This window comes from Anguilla anguilla, chromosome 9 (assembly GCF_013347855.1).
Source record: "Anguilla anguilla isolate fAngAng1 chromosome 9, fAngAng1.pri, whole genome shotgun sequence".
Lineage (NCBI taxonomy): Eukaryota > Metazoa > Chordata > Actinopteri > Anguilliformes > Anguillidae > Anguilla > Anguilla anguilla.
The window spans coordinates 16762074-16773618 of record NC_049209.1 but is presented as its reverse complement, the minus strand read 5'-3'; the positions used below and the strand labels follow the sequence as shown (position 1 = coordinate 16773618).

The window sequence follows — 11545 nt, the reverse complement described above, 5'->3', positions numbered from 1 at the left end:
CACACTCACATAATTGCTGTGTTCCAAGACTACGATGTTCCTATTTGCAAATTTTTGAAAATGTACACCTACGGCAGTTAATTGCGCATCATAAATATTGGCATATTGAGGAATCCTCACCCAACAAAATAGTTACAACAGCAGTAATAATAATAATAATAATAATGCATAGAAGAGTACTTAAAAGGACCATTAAAAGGACCAGATTGGACTACCTTCTAGTAATAGTCCAATGGGACAGAAAATTAGTAGTACAGAAGGACTGAAATAGCTTTGATAATCAGGAGGGAATAATGTGCAGAAAAATTACACTTTTCATTCTCCATTTCTGCAGTTTGTTAAGAGAGTGATAATACCACAATTATTTGGCATCCGTTTTGTTGGACGATCAGAAAGTGAAATAGTCCACAGATGTCCCATCACATTATAGGCCACAGTAGTGAGGGGGTGTGTGCCTCAGATTAAGACATATCACCTGTCCACAAAACTCCATGCACATCACTGAACTATAAGCAGGACAGGTACTTCCCCAAAGCCCTGATGAGGAAGTCCAGAGCTTGCATCGATTTCTGTTTCAGCATGGTGTAGCCATGTCTGTTCTGTTCTGGATGCGTTCTCCCTGACATTGACAGGACCAAGAGACTCGCAATGAAAAAAAAAAACAGCAAACAGGAAGTGCAGCAGGAAACCGAAAAGCCCACATTTCAAAAGAAGAAAGGAGAACGTGCAGTAAGGCGGTGTGTATGTTGTGAAAGAGAAGGGCAAGCTGAAGAGCGTAGACAGTAAAAATGGCAGACTTTGTGGACAGGAATGGAATGACAAAAGTGGAGGCAGCCCGGTCCTCCGGAAAGAGATAGAGAGGGACTACTCCCGCTGTCTCTCATCTGTTCAAAAGGTTTTCATTTTTTTTCTTCTCTCACATCTTCAGATGCTGAAAAGGAAAAGGGAGAATGAGAAAAGAGCCAGAAGGTGGCACACTGCTCTCTTTTTGTTCCGCGCTTCGGTGAAAGAGAGCTCTGCTGCCTTGTCCACTCCTTTCTTCCTCCTCTTCTTTAGGAGGGAAAACATTACAAACAAAAATATTCCCTGTCGATTCACTTTTCTATAATTTTTTTTTTTTTTTTTACAAAAACCAGAGTAGTCTGTGTGGCGATTATTTTCTCACTAAAGTCAGGCAAACGAATACACACAATCCAGGACGTTAAAACAGAAAAGGAAAAAAGTTCTTTAAAAAACCTTACTGGTTGCCAGAAAGCTGGGAGACCCCCACCAAGCCGGGAAGAATAGTGTAACTTTAGCCTCCCAGCTGTAAATCTCAGTCTGTAATCCGTCCCCAAAGACACACTGTAAAGTGCCACTCCCATGCCTGGGCCTCCCATGCCTCTGGTGGGTGAGGATGCATAAGATTCAGGGTGCCACACCGTTTCTCACTTTAAACGTGGAAAGGATTTTGAGCCGAAGCATTGCGGGGAAGGCCGACAGCTGCGGCGAGGTGCCTGTATCGTACCACCGTGACCCCCCTTTCCCCCCGCCTTCCCCTCCCGGGAGAACGTCCTCTGACTCCTCCGGGCATGCCACGGAGCCAGGTGAGTGACGCTCGTCGTCCGACGGACCTGTTTTGGGGTGCCGCGGCTCCCGAACGCACATGGGACAGGGGTGTACCCCTCCGATGCGCCCCTCGCTCGTTTAATTCCCAAAGCTCCGCTGTCTGCCTGAAACCAGGTGCCGGGATGTTTTGGGGATGGGGGAGAGTGGGCTGAGCAGCTGTGGGCTCAATATGTGCATTTTACTCTCTTCCCTTCAAGCATATGTTGTGATAATTGCTAGAGGTTGACAGTCAATACCGGCAAGCCGTATATAGCCTGTGAAGACTATGCTGTATATTTACCTCTTTACTTGTTAAGCACAGTTGCACAGTCTGTCTTCTGTCAGTGAATTATTCCTTCATGTAAGGGCCAAACACAGTGCTGAACGGCATTTAAAACTGACATAACTCAAACTGAGTTCAACTGTCAAACCTTAATAGAGCTTCTGAATACTATAAACAGGCAGAATTGAGGTTTCCAGTACATTTAAATGTCATTAGCCGAAATGTGAAAATAATATCATAGCCAACTTTCGTAGGAACTAGAAACAGTTTGAGAGCAGTTGAATCTGAACCTCGATGCTTAAACTTGACCCTTTTTCATGTTTGCCTCATCTAAGATGCAGGATCGAGTGATACGTCAGCGTGACTCAGCTACTTCCAGTGTGTTTTTTCAGCCCTGCCTTTCTCAGTTCATATAGCTTGTATGCTAGCCAAGGTCATGCATAGACAGCCTATTCTATCATCTGCCTGTTGGTTATTTTGTCACATCCTTCTTTAGTGTGTACCGTAGAAGGCGTTAAAGAAACATGGTACTTTTGTGTGCACAGCTGCGAAATTCAAAATCCTACAAAATGTTTTGCTCCGAAGCGAAATGCATTTTAGAACATTCTGCAGTTTTTTCCAAGATTGCTCCAGGATATTTGTTTTCTCAGTATCCAAATACAGCACATGTGTGGCTCACTCCATGTATAACACTATTTAAAATGTGGTTCTATTATTCGTCTATATAAGCACATGTATAAAGATACAATATATGCCCTGCATTCAGTCTAGTCACACTGAACTTTAAGAAAATTTCATTTTAAAAATTAAACTCAGTAGACAGACATCACAGGTACACATCATAAAAGTGTGTTGTGATGCTAAACCTGACAGGTATGCAGAGACCTTTGTAATGAAAGTATGTATCAGTAGTCCTTGCTATTTTTTCAGACCCTTTGATATTTGTTATCAAAGGCAGTAACACCGAAATACCTCTTCTTGCCATTTCTGAAACGCATTCGCACTGAAGTTCTGCCAACAAGGATACTTCCCTGTATAAAAGGCCTTGTATATTCTTAAGCAGATTGAGAAAATTTTACACAATGAGAGAATAACAGACTTATCAGGTGCATTGACATGTGTATAGCTGATTGTATATTTTGAAAATAATTTCTCATTTCGAATAATGCTCAAATAATTATACAGCAAATGAAGTCTAAATAAGATCATATTGCACTCCATTCTTTGGATAGCAGTCAGCTGTGCGCTGGTGTTGATTTAATGAAAACAAAGACATTGTTTTCATTAAATTATTCATTTCATTCAGAGCACCACTGGCTCTTCATAGCAGAACCGAGCTGTTTTTTTTTTAAACTCCCCTTGCTAATAAGGCAATGGTAGCTGTGTTGTATCGCTTACAGCTGTGCCACTTACAAACCCACAGAGAGCGAAGCTATCACCTAGATACTGGACGGTTTTATGCACATTCAAATGTAGATATTCAAGAACAGGGTGGCTGTGGTAATAATAATAATGATTTTATATATAAGAATGAAAATAGTGTTGTACTTACAAAAATTATACGAAGCGCCACTTACTTTTTATTGATACTGAGCCTTGTAGCAGACTGTGGGAAATTATATTTCTGAATTTCAGCATTGCCATATACATTATTTGTAAATAGATAATTATATGTATTTCATGTATTCCATGTTTCTTGGTAGCAGAAAATTGTTTGTTTGGGCTTTTCCATTTCAAATTGGCTGAGAAAAATGAGGGGGAAATTCATCATGTAAAAGAAATTATCTCCATTGCATCTCTAGCATGATTATTCTTTTTAATCATTTAGAAAACACAGACACAGAAAATCTGAAAATCTATTTTTACATAAATATATGAGCTCCGGTCACACTCTCTCTCTCTCTCTGTCTCTGGCTCTCTCTGTACAGGAACACTATATTAATATCTTCTTTCCCTTTAAAGTTACCACCAATCATTCAGGCCTATTTGTGTGTGCAACAGGGCAGACTCTTATATAAGTCTCTTTGAGCCTTTGTTTATTCAAGCTTTTATGATGTAAAATGAAAACAATAATAAAACTGCTCTTTTTTTCTCACACATGAGGTTACATTTTGTAAATCATTTCCCAATCATCTTCATCACTTGTAGGAGTGAAAAGAAAATGTGATGAGCGTGATTTATTACCAATTAAAAACCATTTAGACCACTCTCAGCAATCTTTCTGTTGTTAATACATAATAGACTTCTTTCATCTCACTTCACAACAAAATAAATAAATAAACAAATCAATAAATAACACAACATTGAAGACAGTGTGAAGTCCATGAAAATATGAAAATGTAATTACACCATATGTAGTTAATGTACGTAGTCAGTATTTTGTTTCGTCATCTCTCATAACCCAGCTATTCTGTTCAACAATAATTTTTTGATTGACAAAGCTGCACCACAACTCTGACTCCATGTATAGTATATTTATAGCATCCCCTGGTTTATCCTGCTGTATGCACAGAATAAACAGCGGACATAATGCACACTGTAAACTATAGCACACTGTAAAAGCAGTGTAGCCAATACAATCTGGAAGTAACACGAACTTTCAAGGAGTGTCTCTATGCCATTACTTTTGCACCACTTTTACAAACAAATGCACTGTTCATTGCAGTATTTTCTGTCGCATGACGTCAATACTCTTCCTGTAGCCTAGTGAGCACGCAGGACGTGGTGACAGTTTCTAACGTCTCTGACAAGAACAAACATGTTAAAAACAGATGGCGTGTCTCCATTTTATACACTTGGTCTGATTCACTCATCATTCAACGAATCAACATCTAGCATCTGTTTCCGAATCCATCCCCCCAAAAGATCGGTGGAGTTCTTGTTCATAACATTATAATGCAATCACGGACATATTTCTTACAGAATTGAAATTCGACTTTAAATGAGAGAAAAAAACAGATGCATTCCATTTAGCGGCCGACTAAAATATATTTTTTTTAATTACCCTATTTTTTCGTGCTGTGCTTCTACTTCGAAACGAAAATGCTTTACAAACGTTCAAACAGAAAATTGACTAAGTAAATGGAGCAGAGAATGAATAAACAAGAAGCTGAATTTTAATGTGGGCCTATGCTTTGTGTACTTTCACTTCTTCAGAAACACGTTATGGTTGTTATGTTGGCTATTGTTGATTCACCTTGGCGCAGCGCGGATTGTTTATGATTTAACTTTAACTTTATGAACAAGAATATTAAATGCACTAACTGGTGAAATGCTGAACATACTGAAAATTAGAATGTAATAACAACAAAACATCAAACTTAAGCTTTCGTTCTAACCGTCTGTTTGCCGGCTGCGTTGTGCAGGTTTTTTTTTTTTTTTTTTAGGTTTGAGGACCACACGTGGTGTACACAGCATAATACAACAAGAATCTTTCTGGAAAGACAATTTTGTTTTAACTATGCATTGTATTTTTCAGACAATCTATTGTCAATTGTTTCAGTGCGGGTGCATTTGAAATATTGAATGATTTTCTTTTCCATTTTATTGTTTGGAACAAGATGTACTGTGCACTTGTAATAGGATTTAGCTGTGTATTTGTGTCAACATTATCTGAACTGGGTGCAATAATTTCAGCTGACAGTAATATTAAGTAGTGTTAATTTAGTCTTTGGGTGGATGTCAAAAGTAAGAAAATTATTCAGGATTTATACCGATATTTAACCATGTATTTGTGTCTTTCTGTTAATCTGCTGTTAAAATCTGATATACCCAAGATTTGCCATTGTTTTTAAAATTATTTTATCATTATTCTACAAAAATAATTTTACTTTTTAATTTAATTTTAATCATGTTAATTTTAAACATGATTTATTAAAATGATTTGACTGCACTACTATATATGTATATTTATAATTGTATATTAAGTTTTTTTTATCATTCTGTGTAGTCATGAATTAGTTCATTAGTAATTTGCATACATTGGAATTGTGAGTGCGTCATTTTCTAATTGATTTTCATTTTAAATGCTATGAAAAGTTTATTTCTAAAGTAAAATAGATCATTAAAATGTAGTTGTTCGGAGGTGCTAATTTGTGAATAGCATTAAAGAGTCACATGAACACACAGAAGAAAATAAAAAATTTTAAATGTGTGTTTTAAGGACAGCAGAGTTATATGTCCTTATAATTCTGTTCATATCAGAATTTATTCTTACAAAATAATAGGTAAATAATACAACACAGCTGCAGAATGAAAACAATTCAGTAAATGAAAGTAAGTCTTAACCAAAAAAAAAAAGACTTAGAGAGATGTTTGATTGTGTACTAAACTTTTTCCAGTATGGAACATAATTTGCCACAAAATGGTTGTTGTTCATCTTTCAAGGTCTTGAGGTTCAGTGTAAAACTGCCTTATAGTCTTCCTCTTTAGTTTTCCAATGCATTCTGAGCATTTTTCATGTCAGCGTTTTTCTTTTATAGCCTTGATTGATGTTAAAATAATTGATTGATTGATGGCCTTGATTGATGTTAAAATAATTGTGCCATTTTATGTGTTACAGAAATCTCCTGTGGTGGGGTCACAGGGAAGTGAAGAAGAGGAGAATATGTTTATAAATGCCGCCCGTGGTAATTAGAGGTAGGATTATTTCGTGCATTTGAAACAGATTCTTGACATTTTTGAACTCCCCTTTTTTCATGAGAGTAAATCCACGGACAGAATCTCGGTTCAGGAAATGATTTTTCAGCCACTTACGAGCAACAATACACTTCCGTCCTCATATCGCATCTTTCTAATTGCAGATATGCTTCTAAAAGCTGATGCCATTTCTCTTGAGTGGCGAATTGTTTCCAGGCCTGTAATCCAAAATATCTCACCATAATAAGACAATAAAAGGTGCAGTGTAATTGTGCACGTTTTATGGAGACATAGAACTGTTCACATCAAAGCAAGCCAAGGTGTTTGGGAGAAGGTGTTTGGAGTTATTAATTAAATTAAACATCCTGGCTTAAATATTTCATTTTATTACTATAATATGCTCATTGTATTGTATCAAAAACAATATTAAGTTATGTTCAAATAATTTCAGGACTGTGATGTATTGTACATTTTCATATAGGCACTCATTTAACTTCAAAAACAGGGGTCCTTTCATTAAAAACTGGCATTTAACAGGCGACCCGTGCAAGGGCTCAGTTCACTCTAAGTGTCACTCTAGTCTAATGATGTTGTTGTTGACAACCTGTACTTTGCCGACACCCACAGACTTGACCTTTCATCTTCTTTCTGGAAAATGAGGTACAACGGTGTAGCCAGGTCCATCAAAGATGCGGTCTGTGGCACGTTTTCAACCATATCCTACCGGCAGGTCGGTTGGATTGTGCATGCGTGGGTGTCGGTTGGTTGTCGTGTGGGGCTGGCATGGGCACCCCTGCAGTGGGGCGTTCTGTGGAGTCACAGTTCGCCAGCGGGCGCTGCTCTTGGGTCAGACTGTAGGTGACTGAACCAAACCCAGGCTCAAAGTTTTGGCAGCACTTCATTCCTACACCAGTGTTGCTCCCCGTTTATTTGATTTACGACGCACACTTCTTTTTTTTTAACGACCAGCGATTTATCCGACATCATTTCTACACAGATGTATATTGTAACGGATTGAAATATGAAATAATGTTGAAATATGTGAAATATTCAGAGACTGTGGACAAGGAATTCTGTTTCAGCTTTGCAGGAGACCCATTTCTTGCCAAAAAAAAGGGGCATTCCAAATTCATATTAATCAAACAGTATATTTATTTAAACTATGAATAAATAAACCATGTGTATAATTCAAGGATCTTGTGAAAGTTGCTCGCAGCATGCAAACTCTTTGTTGTTATATAGCGTAGCATTACCAGGGTTGACATTAGTAGGGATCTCGCTAAAAATACACCATCATTAATACATCACTAAGGGCTGGACACAAGTCTTATAATAACAAATCAATTAAGTTCACAAAAAGCCATCTGACAACAGAATAGAACATTGTTTTTCAAAGACACTCGGAGGCGATGCTGCGCTCCTGATTTTTCAAATGATTAAGCAGAATGAATGTCTTTTTAAAATGTTGGCAAAAACTTTGAGCGCTGAAATCGAAAACACTATCAAGGAGCTTTCCTTGTCAAACTGAGAGGAAGCGGATCATCCTCTTTGAGATAGCTTTTCCCCAAATGAGGAAAACTGATACTGGCTAACTTCTCTTTTAAAGAGGAAAACGAATACAAAGCCGAGTGAATAGGGGGCACTTGAACTTCCACAGTATCTCTGAAATAGGTAAATAGAATCAAAGCACTACTGTTAAGCTGCTAGAGATGTACCGTAACATTGAACAGGATAATTAGTGACTTCTGTCAAAGGTCAAGGCAAAGTCAGCCCAAGTATTTGGGCCCTAGTGTCTGTTATTGGTGCAGTTTAAATTGCAATAGAAGTAATAGAATGAATTGACAGTCTCTGGCTGAGATTTTTCAAAACATCTGAATATATTAAAATGCGAGTATGTGTAGATGAACCATGCACTGCACCTTTTGTTTCTCTCTCCACATTATAAATTCTGCTGATTTAGATTCCATTTGTCATTTGATCATATTTATGGCCATTTTCTCATTGCCAGGATTTGTTGAAAAAGTATGAAGATACAACACAAATATTCACAGAATTCACTAAGTGGCACTGGGGAAATAAAATCTCTGAAATGAGAACCATCAAGGGAACAAATATTTTAATGTTGCACTGCTGCAAAGACATAACTATTCTGGCTTTTGGGCAACTTTAATTTCACGTTCACGTCTGCAGCCTGCAATATGGTGAAAATTGGGTGCAGCAATAGAGGGCCCTCATGGAGAGCCGGGCTCTGCCTGGCTACTGATTGGCACCAGAGCCATGGAGGCTGGTGCATGACGTTTCCATGCCTACCTGCCACATGCTGATCAGTCCGATCCTGGAACATACTGACAGTGTTGCATCACGAGATGACTCTGCCTCAGCTCAATTTACACCTCTTTTCCCTGAGAAACATGTCCACAACCTACACACATTACATACAGAAACTTGTCAAGAAACTCGTGTTCAGAATTTTTTTTTTTTTTTTTTTGTCTTTGGAAGTACAACATGTTCATATTTTAGTCGTGCTTGACCAAAAAACAGAAACTAATATCCATACCTGATGACTTATTTGCAAGTATGTTGAATAATTACCAGTTTTTAATTAGAAGTACAGGATGAAATAAACAAAATAAACTGAAAGGACCTTGAAAGTAATTTAAAAAACATTGTAAATAATAATAATTGTAATTAACCTTTAGAGTCCATTTTCCCTTTTTTCTTGTTTACTTTATTAGATTTGTATTATTTGAGCGCGCGAGTAACAGCTGTTCATTATTTCCCTGACGTCACCTGATGCCCCAGACATTTAATGAAAGCCAGTCTTGCATGATTAGAATTGACTGTAAATTCATTGGCATATTCTACCCCAGACAGTCATTTGACAACGCTTCGTTTCTTTTCAGCTGTCCTGTTCACAGACAAAAGGACTGCTCGGACTGACAAACGCACAGGGCTGATCAATCGGGCTCCTCTGCCTCAACAGGTGGCGGTGGTTTAAACGCTCCACTTCCGGCTCCCCGGTTTGCAAGGTAACCATACGCGTACACAAGCACGTGCCTGGAGATTAGAACGCTCAGTCTCCGTGGTGACAGAAAGACGGGACAGGCTTAAATCCTGAAGCGTGAGCACAGAGCTGAGTAAGCTCTAGCCGGGCCTGCCACGGCGAGTTTGTGCTGTTGCATCACCCGTTTCCAGCAGCCAGAATTTCAAGGCCGCGTGTCTCTGTCAAACAGAAGCATTTATTGAATGTGAAAAAAAGAAAACGAACCGCGAAAACAACACTCCACCGGAAAAGAGAAAAGCTCTCCGTTCCTGACATTAGCATAGGCGGTGAAGTTGAATGATTTCATGTGGTGTCAAAAAAAATCGTTTTGCTCTCTGAAGGAGGATCCCGACGTGCTTTGCAGCTGACTTTGATTTGCACAACATCAGTTAGACATGGCGTTTGAGCAGCGAGTAAATTGTGCTGTTGCTTTGATTCCATATATTCTGGCAGACACAAATATACAGAAAGAGATTTTTGGACTGACATAAAGCGGTAAACAAGGAGCACTAGGGAGTTACCAAGAAATCTGCCTCTATTTGATCACATCTCATGAAATAATAAAATAAAAATAAAAAAACACATCCGTGAGGTTTCCGTTTTTATTTTTTTATTTTGCAATTATAATTTGTCTGTTGTTTTTGCTGTTGTAAAGTTGTTTTTCAGAGATAAAGATATAACCCTTTGTGTTTATTTTCCCATAAATAAATGCCCAATATTGCAAATACAGTATGAATATTGAGTATCAACCTAATCTTAACAAACAGTGAAAGCTGAAATTTAGATTTGGCACGTTTTTCCCCATTGAATCTGTTCCATCATGTATTTGCATCTGATTGTAAATAAAGAGAAGGTGATCCTTCAGGTATTTCTGCCTGTCTGCCTTGCTGATACAAATATTCTGTTTGATCAGTTTCATGATCTTCATAGATTGAATGTCTAGACTGTGCTTAGGCTCATAATATTTAGCATGTCTTACACTATCGGCCACACAAATACTATTTTAATTTGACATAGTCACAAATGTAACACTAATCCCAGATTAAGCAGACAATCCTTCAGATATCTTTTTGAACTGCCCCAACCCGCTTTGAAAGCAGCCTCATTTAGCATAGTAATATCTTGTTCAAAAACCGGGTAACTCAGATTAAAACTGTGTAATGTGTATTGTGTACTGTGTATTGGTTCAGTTTTATGTCTCGTGGTGTTTGTCAGATAGTAAGATGACTGCCAACAGATTTGAGCAAAACAAGTCAGATGCTTTTGCAACGGTTTTGCACTCACAAGAACTGGCTAAAGAAATACACAGGATAACTAGGCAGGAGAAGCACGACGAAGGCACACATTTGAATGGAGCAGAAGATTAAGAATGTATCGTGCTCCGGGGTGAACCTGGCAGGCAAGGGAAGCATGATCTGTGGTCTGTAATTATTTGTGTGTCCCAGAGTTGGCTGTGTACTGCACTTTGAAGCCTCTGAGCATCCTAGTGACAAAAGAGAAGCGAGCTTGGACACAGCAGGCTGATAGTCATGGCCGCATGCTGAGCCAGTGATGCATACTATGATTCATGATTTCACGTGTTGAATCTAATGATTTTGCAGTAGCCGCAATGTACTGTGCGTCATGTGCATTTGTGCTACACTGGCTCGCAGTTTTCAGAAAAATCCTTAAACATGTGCTGGGTCAAGCGTATCCAACCAGAATGATATAGAAAACTTCTGGATTTTGTTCCATCTCTTATTAATAAGAGACAATTAATAATAAATCACAGATTTATTGATTATGACGATTCTGAGCCCGCATATTCAGTCTGAATGGTGAAATGCAGCATGTCCAAGAGACATTTTCTTAAGCCTTGTAGAGAGCCACATCATGAAGATAGAGGTATGTAATATTGACAAGAGGTATGTAATATTGACAGAATACCAAATTTCAGGCTTGCAGCTATATACTGTAAGCACACAAGAGTATAATTTCCAAACCCTGTGAGATCG

General features: G+C 38.3%; 1 long non-coding RNA gene across 1 annotated transcript; it reads left to right on the top strand.

Annotated features, from left to right (window-relative positions):
* Positions 1–1110: 1110 nt before the first annotated feature.
* Positions 1111–10869, top strand: LOC118235912. Its single transcript, XR_004766941.1, has 3 exons — positions 1111–1586; positions 6432–6508; positions 9412–10869. It is a non-coding gene; the product is annotated as an uncharacterized LOC118235912 (long non-coding RNA).
* The last annotated feature ends 676 nt before the right edge of the window (positions 10870–11545 follow it).